Below are 11,414 nucleotides of genomic sequence, written 5' to 3' on the forward strand. Positions count from 1 at the left end.
GCTGGGAAGTTACTCTGTACTTAACTTCAGTCACCATTAATTCCTTCTCCATTTACAATCTGGCTTCTGCTTCCAAACGTCATCTCACACTGCTCTCTCAAAGGTCACCATTTTCCTTGTAAACGCTCTCTATCCTTGGATTCTCAGACATTGCTATGTCGTGATTGTTTTCTTTGTTGCCTCCTTTCCTGGTCCCTTTTTGTCTCCCTGCCTCTTAAAATGTGTTCAAGGCTCTCCAGAGTGCTAGCCTCTATTTTTCCCCCTCATTCTTCTATGAGTCATTTCTTTGACTCTCCCTTAACAATTTCCCCTGTTTCTGTGACTATTTTGGTTGTCTAGAGTCGAAATGCCCTTCTTTTTTTTAGGAAAATCCCTTATTTTAAAATACGTTGTTTGAAAGTAGGTACCTACTGTAGAAAAGTTAAAAGGCCAATTCTCCCTCTCCCTCACTTCAGAGGAACTAAGGGGGTGGGCATGTGCCTTCAGCTTTGCCAATCAGATGCTTGCTCCCAGGCCTCGGATTCTTGAGGAAATTAACAGCAACATGGGGACATTTGGAGATCTCCATTCATTATGGTGGCAGCAGTGGGAAGACCACATCTCTCTCAGAGTCTTTTCTGATTACTCCATTAAAAATTACAGCCTCCCTCTTCTCAAGGAACTCCTTATTCCCCTTCCTTGTTTTATTTACTACCATTTTTGGTAATAAGTAAAATTTACTACCCTTTGGTATTTTTGATTTAATTAACATTTATTTTATTATCTGGCTTTCCTACTCAGTAGTAAGTTACATGAAAATGGAGATATAGTCTGTTTATTGCTGTATCCCTATTGCTCTTAAATGCCTGGCATACAGTAGACACTGTGTTAGTCAGGGTTCTCTTAGAGGGACAGAACTAGGGGAGTTTATTAAGTATTAACTTACACGATCACAGGGTCCGACAATAGGCTGGCTGCAAGCTGAGGAGCAAGGAGAGGAGAGCCAGTCTGAGTCCCAAAACTGAAGAACCTGGAGTCCGATGTTCAAGGGCAGGAAGCATCCAGCAGGGGAGAAAGACGTAGACTGGGAGGCTAGGCCTGTCTCGTCTCTTCACGTTTTTCTGCCTGCTTCATGTTCACTGGCAGCTGGTTAGATGGTGCCCACCCGATTAAGGGTGGGTCTGCCTTCCCCAGCCCACTGACTCAAATGTTAATCTCCTTTGGCAACACCCTCACAGGCACACCCAGGATCAATATTGCATCCTTCAATCCAGTCAAGTTGACACTCAGTATTAACCATCACAGACACTCGGTAGCTATTTGTGAAATGAATACATATGTGACTTCTTTCCGTTGCCTAGCCATCTGGAACTCTCTGACTTCTTGGCCTTTTTATGAAGCCTGTACCTCCAGCCTAACTGACTGTAGGAGCCCTGATAGCCTTCCAAGAATTATCCTATTCAGCAAGGTAGCCAGAGTCAGTTTCTGTTTCATGCAGAAACACCTACTATATTACAGGATTCTCATACACAGCATGTCCAAAGCCACATTCATTACCATTCCAATAAAACCTTTACATATTTCAGCAAAGGAAATAATCTGAGTAATTACATTAGCTGGAAACTTAGCATCGCTCCTTTTCCTTCATTCCTTGGAGGTGGGAATGAGATAGCCCTGCAGTAGAATCCAGAAGAGCCCCTTATTTAGCTGTGTGACTTTGGGGGAAATTATCTAAGTTCTCAGCAACTTGTTTTGCCTTTTTATTTGCAAAATTGGTATACTAACACCAATCTTGCTTGGCTGTTGTGAAGATAGTACAGAGTTTGGGCCTACTATAGGCACTTAATAAATAGAGGTTTTAGTTATTACCGATTTGTGTTGATGGCACCTCAAAACAGTTTCTCTTCTAGTCCCCTTGCCCTAGTTCAGGCTTCAGTCTCCTCTGACCTGAGCAATTACCAGAACTCTTTTTTTTGAGACAGGGTCTTGCTCTGTTGCCCAAGTTGGAGTGCAGTGATGTGATCATGGCTCACTGAAGCTTTGACCTCCCAGGCTGAAGCAATCCTCCTGCATCAGCTTTCTGAGTAGCTGGGACTATAGTTGTGTGCCACCACATTTGGCTAATTTTTTAAATTTTAATTTTTGTAGAGATTGGGTCTTACCATGTTGGGCAGGCTGGTCTCTTAACTCCGGGGCTCAAGAAATCCGCCTGCCTCAGCCTCCCAAAGTGCTGGGACAACAGACATGAGCCACCATGCCTGGCCACAGTAACCTTTTAACTGGCTCTCCCTTTAAAATTCATCACCAACCACCATTACAGTTATTTTTCTAGAGCAGATATCTTCTTCGATGACTGTGACCAATGCCTTTAGCATGAAGTCCAAACTCTCAAATATGGCATTTCAAGATCCTTACTAGTTTAGCCTCAAACTACTTTTCCAGAATCCTCTCATTTAACTTAATTTAATAAACATTTGTTAATGCCTGTTGGGTGCCAGGTACTAATATAACATATTTTAATAATAGAGCCTGTCAATAAAAACAATAAGATTATCACAGATTATGACTCTTTCAGCCTGTTTTGTGCTGCTATAATGGAATACCTTAGACTGTTTAATTTATTTTTTAATTTTATTTATTTTTGTTGTTGTTGAGACAGTCTCACTCCATCACCCAGGCTGCAGTTCAGTGGTGCGATCTTGGCTTACTGCAACCTCTGCCTCCTGGGCTTAAGCGAGTCTCCTGCCTCAGCCTCCTGAGTAGCTGGGACTACAGGCATGAGCCACCACACCTGGCTAATTTTTGTGTTTTTAGTAGAGATGGGATTTCGCTATGTTGGCCAGGCTGGTCTCAAACTCCTGGCCTCAAGTGATCTGCCTGCCTCGGCCTCCCAAAGTGCTGGGATTACAGGCATGAGCCACCGCGCCCAACCAGACTGTGTAATTTATAAGGAACAGAAGTTTATTGGCATTTTGCATTTGTTATTTGAGTTTATCATTTGTTACTTTGTTTACCTGTATAAAACTTTGTGTAAATTAAGGACATTAGTTGTTTGCTTTCCTGTACTGAAAATGTCTTTCTCCAATTTGTCAATTATTTTTTGGCTTTATTGATTTATTTTTGGTCAAAGAGAAAATAAATTTTGTGTGATTCAATTTATCAAATTTCTGTCTTGGTGTTCTCCTTCGAAAGGCCTTTTTCGTTCCAGAATCTTAACTAAATTAATTCATGCTTTATTCAGAAATTGTATGGATTTATTTAATGCAAAATCTTTGATACAATTATAATTAATTTCAGTGTAAATAGTGCTGCAAATTCATCTTTTCTTTCCCTAACAACCTTACAGTTAACCTCACACTATTTTATTTACCCCACCAACTAGATTACATATAAATCCACTGGTTGGAAATGGTGCCTTTATTATGAACTAAAATGCCATGCGTATTTAGGTCTATTTCTGGATTCTGTATTCTGTTCCACTGATGTCTTTTTCTTCTTCTGTAATAGACTATTTTAATTATGGCAAGACTATTTGGGTTTTAAAAACTTAGTTTTTGGATTGGTGCAGTCAACATAGTCAGCAGAGTTGGGGCTGAGGCTTCAGCTGGCATGATTGGTGGCTCCAGTGCCACAGAATCAGCCAGTGTGGCCAGGACGGCTGGGCTGAGGATTGAACTGCTGAGTTAGCGTGTTTGGTGGGATTGGGGCTGATGGTTCAGCCAGTGTAATTGGGGTTGGCCAAGGGGACACGCTGAGAGACCAAGAGGTTAGTTACATACTAGAGGATTGACTGAAAAAGTAGATATATTGAGAGTAAATGGAATCCAGGTTTCTCACTGTCTGAGAAAGGGATTACAAACATGGAAAAGCAAAGGTTGGAAAAAACCCTGGAATGTTAGTTAAGGATTGGAAATATTGATGTGAACTCATGGTTTTGAATGTGGCTTTTACAGACTGACATAAAAAAATATCTAGGCTGTGTGTGTGTGTGTGTGTGTGTGTGTTCATATATTTCTAGCTCCGTCTCTTGTGAAGGCCTAGAAACAATAATATCTCAGTAGCAATGAGTATGTGTAGTGCCCAGATCTTGGTTTCTAAATACTATTTTCCACTAAAAGGAGTCAAGCATCCTTGAATAAATTGCTGATTCCAGATATGGAACAAACAAGTACAAGATGAGCCTGAAGGATATTTTTAGTGCCAGAAAGTAAAAATTGCTTGAAGAATAATAAGCAGTATTATTATTCCTTTTATTCATAAGAACACAGAAACCAACTTAATAAAGTTTCCACTGACCAAATCTGGGATAATTTAAGCATCAAAACAAATAATGCTAATAACAGATATAATCCACTGAATAAAATAGAAATTCACAAGTCCGTGCTGATATGAATAAATGCATGAATAAATGCATGAATAAATAAATAACTGGGGCAGAATGGAAAACTCTACCTTGTAGTAAGATGCCAACTAATAAGCATAGAAGAAATGATAGAGTTAGGATCATTGTGCAATCATTATCATAAAAACTGATTCAAGGAAGACTCATCACTGGATCCTAAAACTAGAAAGTGAACATTTGATAAGGAATAGAATATTTACATAATTCCAAAGTTATCTCCACAGACTACATATTAATACCAAATATTTAATAGTTAATTTTACAATAGAGGAGTCAGACATTATCTTATAAAAGTTAAAACATCATAGCATAAATGGATATTGTATATGTCCTGATAGGATGCCATTAGAACATAGCATCACTTTTTATACAATTCGGCCCAAAATTGTATAACTTACATGTAATTATGAAGAAATACTAAACAAATCCAAATTGATGTACTTTCTACAAAGTGAGTAACCTGCTCTTTTTAAAAATGTCAAGATCATAAAAATAAGGTAAGACTCAGGAACTGGTCCCAGGTTGAAGAAAACTAAAGAGAGATGACAACTACACATTATGTATGATCCTGAACCTATAATAGCTATTATTAGGACAATTGACAAATTTGAATGTGGTCTGTGAATTTGATTGAAGTTCTTATGGAAGCCAAGTTGGACAGGAACACCCTGTATATAGAATAATGCACAGCTTTGAAAGTTAGGCAATGAATATTTTAGAGCTATTATTCAAGGTGGAAGCCTGATTTCATAAAAAATGGTGCTGTACTTAGGGGTTGATTGAGTACCTACTCTTTATCTAAATAAAGTGCAACTGAGGTACAGGAATCCAATTTTCAGTGTCTATAAAGACTGGTTCAGCTTCAGAGTGAAAGGGGAACTGGGTGGATTAAGATCTTGGTATTCTTACATACTCAAGGAATGGGTATGTAATAGCTCTGTTTTCTGAAAAGCCGAATGTCTTTATGTATCCAAATATTCTTTCTTTAAATTATTTTGGATTGGAAGTCATTTTCATATCCTTTCTGTTTTTATTTTTAAAATTTCATAAATAGAATTAATGCATATGTTTAAAATCAGATGAGAGAGAGAGAAGGAGGGAGAAAGGGAGGGAGAAGATGTGATGTCTCTCCATCCCTCCCACTCCCTCCCTTTCTCCCCTTTCTTTCTCTCTCTCTCTCTCTGTCTCTCTCATCTGATTTTCCCACCCTCCAAAATGGTTCTATTATCCTTCTCAGTTTCTCCACTTGGAATTAAGGCATCTTTAAGCAACACAATTCAACTTCAACTTCTTATTCCACAAACAAGAGACTGCATTTCTTAATTCCCCATGTTGGCTCTTGATGCTCCTGCTGTTTTTGTCCCTCTTTAACCCATTACCACTTTGCTACCTCTGTCAACTATAGCTGTACTTTGACAATACACAGATTAATAATATTTACACTATGTTCTGAAACTATCGTTAATTTCTCCATAATTTGTCTATAATTCAATTCTATAAGTTGTAATTCAATAACTAGTGTAGATATTATTACAGCAGTGTAAATACTATCTACAGTAGGACCAAATATTGTGTTGAGCTTCCTCGCCTTATTTCATGCCTAATATCATGACCCCCACACATCTTAATGGATAATGTTGCTATACAGGAATATAACAATCATAGTTTAATGTTCTTTAGTAACTCAGAATCATAATTGTGGACGCTAATTTTTTTTTTTTTTGAGATGGAGTCTCACTCTGTTGCCCAAACTGGAGTGCAGTGGCGCCATCATCTAGGCTCACTGCAACCTCTGCCTCCTGGGTTCAAGCGATTCTCCTGCCTCAGGCTCCTGAGTAGCTGGAACTACAGGCGTGTGCTACCATGCCTGGCTAATTTTTGTATTTTTAGTAGAGATGGGGTTTTGCCATGTTGGCCAGGCTGGTCTCGAACTCCTGACCTCTAATGATCTGCCTGCCTTGGCCTCCTAGCCTATGCTGGGATTACAGGCGTGAGCCACTGTGCCAGGCCAATATTTTGCTTGCCATAATCCAATGGTGTCAATAGGGTGTACTGGGGTACACGGAGTGCTTTTCTTCTACTAATAATAGCCATAGTTTATTGAGCACCTACTAAGTAGGTGTCAGGCATTCTGATGGGCAATTTTCTTATTTTATTTTATTTTATTTTATTTTATTTTAATAACAACGCTTTGTCACTCCTACTTTTACAGATGAGAAAATACAAGTTAATTAACTGAGAGGGCTAGATTTGAGTGAAGGACTGACACTAAGTTGGATTGACCAACTCATTCCAGTTTGCCTATGACTTACCTGGTTTAGCACTGACAGCCCTGTGTCTTGGGAATCCCCTTCTTGGATAAACCAGCATTATTGGTCACCCTGTAAGTCTAGCCTTTCTCTCTGTTTAAAAAAAATTCATCATCATCATCATCATCATCATCATCATCATCATCATCACGATTTTCATGACTTGGGCTTCATTGCTCTTCTGCTAGCCAGTTACAAGATTTGCTAATGAATTGTTTGAATTGGGAGCTCTAACCAAAGCCTGGACTGATGTCAAAACTGTATGCATTTGTAGTGCTGTATGTCTCTTATTTTTCAATATATCAAAAAATGTTCTTCTCAATTAGTCTATATTAGGATGGTAACTTTTCTATACAAAGCATACTTTTGGAGCCTTCCCTTGCTGGTCCCCCCCATGTTCATCCTCTACTATGGTGTATCTCAGAACTCAGAACTTGACCTTCTTTTCTGTCTGCATACTTGCATGATGATTCATTTACTGCCATGATTTTAGATATCATCTGTGTGAGCTAATGACCCCTAAATACATATTGTCAATACAGACTTCCCCCACAAACTCATGACACAGATACTCAATTACTTATTGGATATCTCCTCTTAGAGGTGAAATAGTTTATCTTAAACTTAAAATATTCAAAAATAAATTTCTCATCTTCCCTGAAAAACTTCCTTCTCTCACAGTCTTCTGCATGTCAAAATAGCAACTCCATCCTATCAGTTGCTCAGACCAACATTAGAGCCATCCTTGACTCTTCTTTTACTCTCTTAGCCTATAGAAAATTCTGGCAAATCCTGTCAACTATGCCTTCGGATTGCATCCAGAATTTGACCACCTCTCATTGCCTTCACTCAAACAACACCTGGGGCTGAGCCAGGTCTCATTTGGATTTTTATTTTTTCATCTTAATTGATTTCCTTGATTTCATTCTTCCCCACCTAGAGCCTATTCTCAAGAAAAATCCAGAGTGGTCCTTTTAAAACATAGGTAGGGTCACTCCTGTTTTCACAGCTTGTTTTCCATCTCACCCAGGGAAGCCCAGCCTGAGAATGGCCTCATGCTGTGTGCACATCACCCCCCTTACTGCCCTAACCCCTCCAACAGTCCCTCTGACCTCCTTGCTCCTTGAAAACTCCAGGTATGTTCATTGCTGTTCCTTTTGTCTGAAACGCTCATCCCTGAGTTATCTGAAATCAGGACTAGCTACAGAATATGTGGGGCCCAGTGTATAGCGAAAATATGGAGCTTCTTGTTAAAAAACCATTAGGAATGTCAAGGTGGTGACAGCAGAGAATCAAACCAAGTGTAGGTCTCTTCTGAGTATGAGGCCCTGTATGCAAGTCCGAAAGTCCTCAGCACCTTCAGGAGTTTGTTCAACAGTCACCTTCTTATTTTTTATTCTTCTTCTTATTTTCTTTTTCTATTTAGCATTTCTCACTCTCTAACTCACTGTTTAATTTACTTATTCCGCATTTTCTGTCCTCTCCCTGCATTAGGATATATGAAGGCCAGGGGTTTTGTTTTGGTCACTGCTGTATCTTTAGCTCCTGGGACAGTGCTTGGCACATAGTGAGCACTTGAATACTTGAAGAAAGGAAGAGAGAGAGAGACAGACAGAGAGAGAGAGAGAGAAAGGAAGGAAGGAATGAAGGGAGGGAAGGAGGGAGGGAAAGAGAGAGACAGAGGCAGGGAGAGAGGGAAAGAGGGAAGGAGGAAGGGAAGGAAGGAAGGAAAAAAGAAAGGAAGGAAAGAGAATACATTGATTTTGTAGCTGTCAGGTAGGAATAATAAATTTTTAAATCCATTCTTCAGAGGCAGAGTCTCACAGACCTGAAGTATCTGTATAAAAATTTCATGAATTGTTTTATCGCTTCAGTTTTTACCCCAGGACACACTTGGGCCACAGAGCAGCTGGACCTTCTTGCCTTCTAATAATAAATACAGTCTCTCCATAGGGGCTTTTTTTCTTATGCAATCCTGCCTCTCCTTATAAGATCCTAAAACTGGGGGTTTCTTTCTTTCTTTTATTTTTTTGAATTATTGGCTCTTTTTGTCTTTTTTTAAATTATACTTTAAGTTTTAGGGTACATGTGCACAACATGCAGGTTTGTTACATATGTATACATGTGCCATGTTGGTGTGCTGCACCCATTAACTCGTCATTTAACATTAGGTATATCTCCTAATGCTATCCCTCCCCCCTCCCCCCACCCCACAACAGGCCCCAGTGTGTGATGTTCCCCTTCCTGTGTCCATGTGTTCTCATTGTTCAATTCCCACCTATGAGTGAGAACATGCAGTGTTTGGCTTATTGTCCTTGCGATAGTTTGCTGAGAATGATGGTTTCCAGCTTCATCCATGTCCCTACAAAGGACATGAACTCATCATTTTTTATGGCTGCATAGTATTCCATGGTGTATATGTGCCACATTTTCTTAATCCAGTCTATCATTGTTGGGCATTTAGGTTGGTTCCAAGTCTTTGCTATTGTCAATAGTGCCACAATAAACATACGTGTGCATGTGTCTTTATAGCACCATGCTTTATAATCCTTTGGGTATATACCCAGTAATGAGATGGCTGGGTCAAATGGTATTTCTAGTTCTAGATCCCTGAGGAATCGCCACACTGACTTCCACAATGGTTGAACTAGTTTATAGTCCCACGAACAGTGTAAAAGTGTTCCTATTTCTCCACAATCTCTCCAGCACCTGTTGTTTCCTGACTTTTTAATGATCGCCATTCTAACTGGTGTGAGACGGTATCTCATTGTGGTTTTGATTTGCATTTCTCTGATGGCCAGTGATGATAAGCATTTTTTCATGTGTCTTTTGGCTGCATAAATGTCTTCTTTTGAGAAGTGTCTGTTCATATCCTTCGCCCACTTTTTGATGGGGTTGTTTGTTTTTTTCTTGTATCTTTTTGTCTTTTAAAGGTAATTTTATAGGTGAAATGGTTTCAAATTCAAAAGTTATAAAAGTGAAAAGTCTCTATCTTTGCTTGTCCAGCCACCTAGAAAAAAAAACCTTGGAGAAAAACAGATATTATCGTTCAAGACTCTTGTGAGTCTTCCCAAAGATGCTCTATGCAGAGACTGTACTAGCAAATACATGTGTGATGTGTGTGTATGCCCCTGTTTTTCTTTCATAAAAAATGATAGCATAATAGGATGTGAGAATGGGAAGATTTATGTCTCAGTTTTGACTGAGGTGCCAGAATTCCAGGTTCCAAATAGTCTCATGTTTCCCAAGGAGATGGCAGGTGTGTGTTGTAGTACTTGGAAAAAGGGTTTTTGAAAACGGGTATTGCAACCCTTGAGCCTTTGCCACGTGAGGGTATAAAAGAGGGTGGAAAGCCCAAGGTGGAATTAGAGATTGATGAGGAGGAAGCTACTGCCTTGAACTTTGAGCTCCATACCACATACCCACAGGGAAGCAGGATTTCCCTCACTTTCAGCCCAGGGCTGAAGTGGCTTGTCCATTAAGGTGATTTTGCCTCACAGGGGACATTTGGCAATGTCTGGAGACATTTTGGGTTGTCCCAGCTTGGGGGCTGCTGCTGATATCTATTGGCTAGTGGCCAGAAATCCTGCTTGTCTTAGTCTGTTTAGGCTGCTGCAACAAAATATCTTGAAATGGGTAATTTCTAAAAACCAGAAATTTACTGCTCACAGTTCTGGAGGCTGGAAAGTCCAAGATCAAGGTGCTGGCAGGTTTGCTGTCTGTTGAGGACTCCTCTGTGCTTCAGAGTTGATGCCTTGCTGCTGCATCCTTATGTGGTGGAAGGGACAAGCATGCTCCCTCAAGCCTCTTTTATAAGGGCATGAATCCCATTCACAAGGGTAGAGCCCTCATGACCTAATCACTTCCCAAAAACCCCACCTCTTAGTACTATACCTTGGGTATTAGGTTCCAACATACGAATTTTGGGAGGACACCAACATTCAGAACACAGTGCTGCTAAACATCCTCAAATGCATATGATAGTCCCTTGCAATAACAAAATACATGCCCCAAATGTCAATATCATTGAGGCGAGAAACATTGGCCTAAGGAAAGGGGCTTCTTTAGTCCCTCTGTGAACTGGTTAAATGTCTTTTGCAGTTGGTGGATGCAGGGGACCCATGTTTAGAGGCTGGGGCTGGCTCTCTGTGCTAGTGGAGGGGAGAGGCAAAAGTGCTGAATGGGGAGTCATCTCCATCTCCTGATAGACGTTGCTGAACAATTGCTGTGGCCCAGATAAGGATGGTGAGTGAGAGTGTGTGTGTGTGTGTGTGTGTGTGTGCAGACACGTGCATGCATGAGAAAGACAGAGAGAAAGAGAAAGAACAGAGAGAGATTGAGGGAGCACTGCATGGAGAGGTAAGCTCAGGTGAAAGAGACTGGAGGGAAGCTCTGGCAGAAGGGAGCAGTCAGGAGTACTAACCTACACCAAGGGAGATACAGGCAAGGTATCTCCAGTTGGGGGAAGGTGTGGTGCATAGCGGGGTGCCTCGAAAGAACTTCCCGAAGTACTTCAGGAGAGAATGAGTCTGCATCAAACACCCGGAAAGCCCAGAGAGCTGACAACAGTTCTCAACATTATTAAGCAAGTTAGAGCCTGGCTGACACTCCAGTGGCACACAGAGAATAAAATCCATAGCTCACAAGATCCTACTGGATTTGACCACTGCTGGCCTCTCTAACTTCATCTTCCCTTTATTATTTTGCTCTGGCCACAGTGGATC

Source organism: Pan paniscus, chromosome 1 (assembly GCF_029289425.2).
Source record: "Pan paniscus chromosome 1, NHGRI_mPanPan1-v2.0_pri, whole genome shotgun sequence".
NCBI classification, from domain to species: Eukaryota; Metazoa; Chordata; class Mammalia; order Primates; family Hominidae; genus Pan; species Pan paniscus.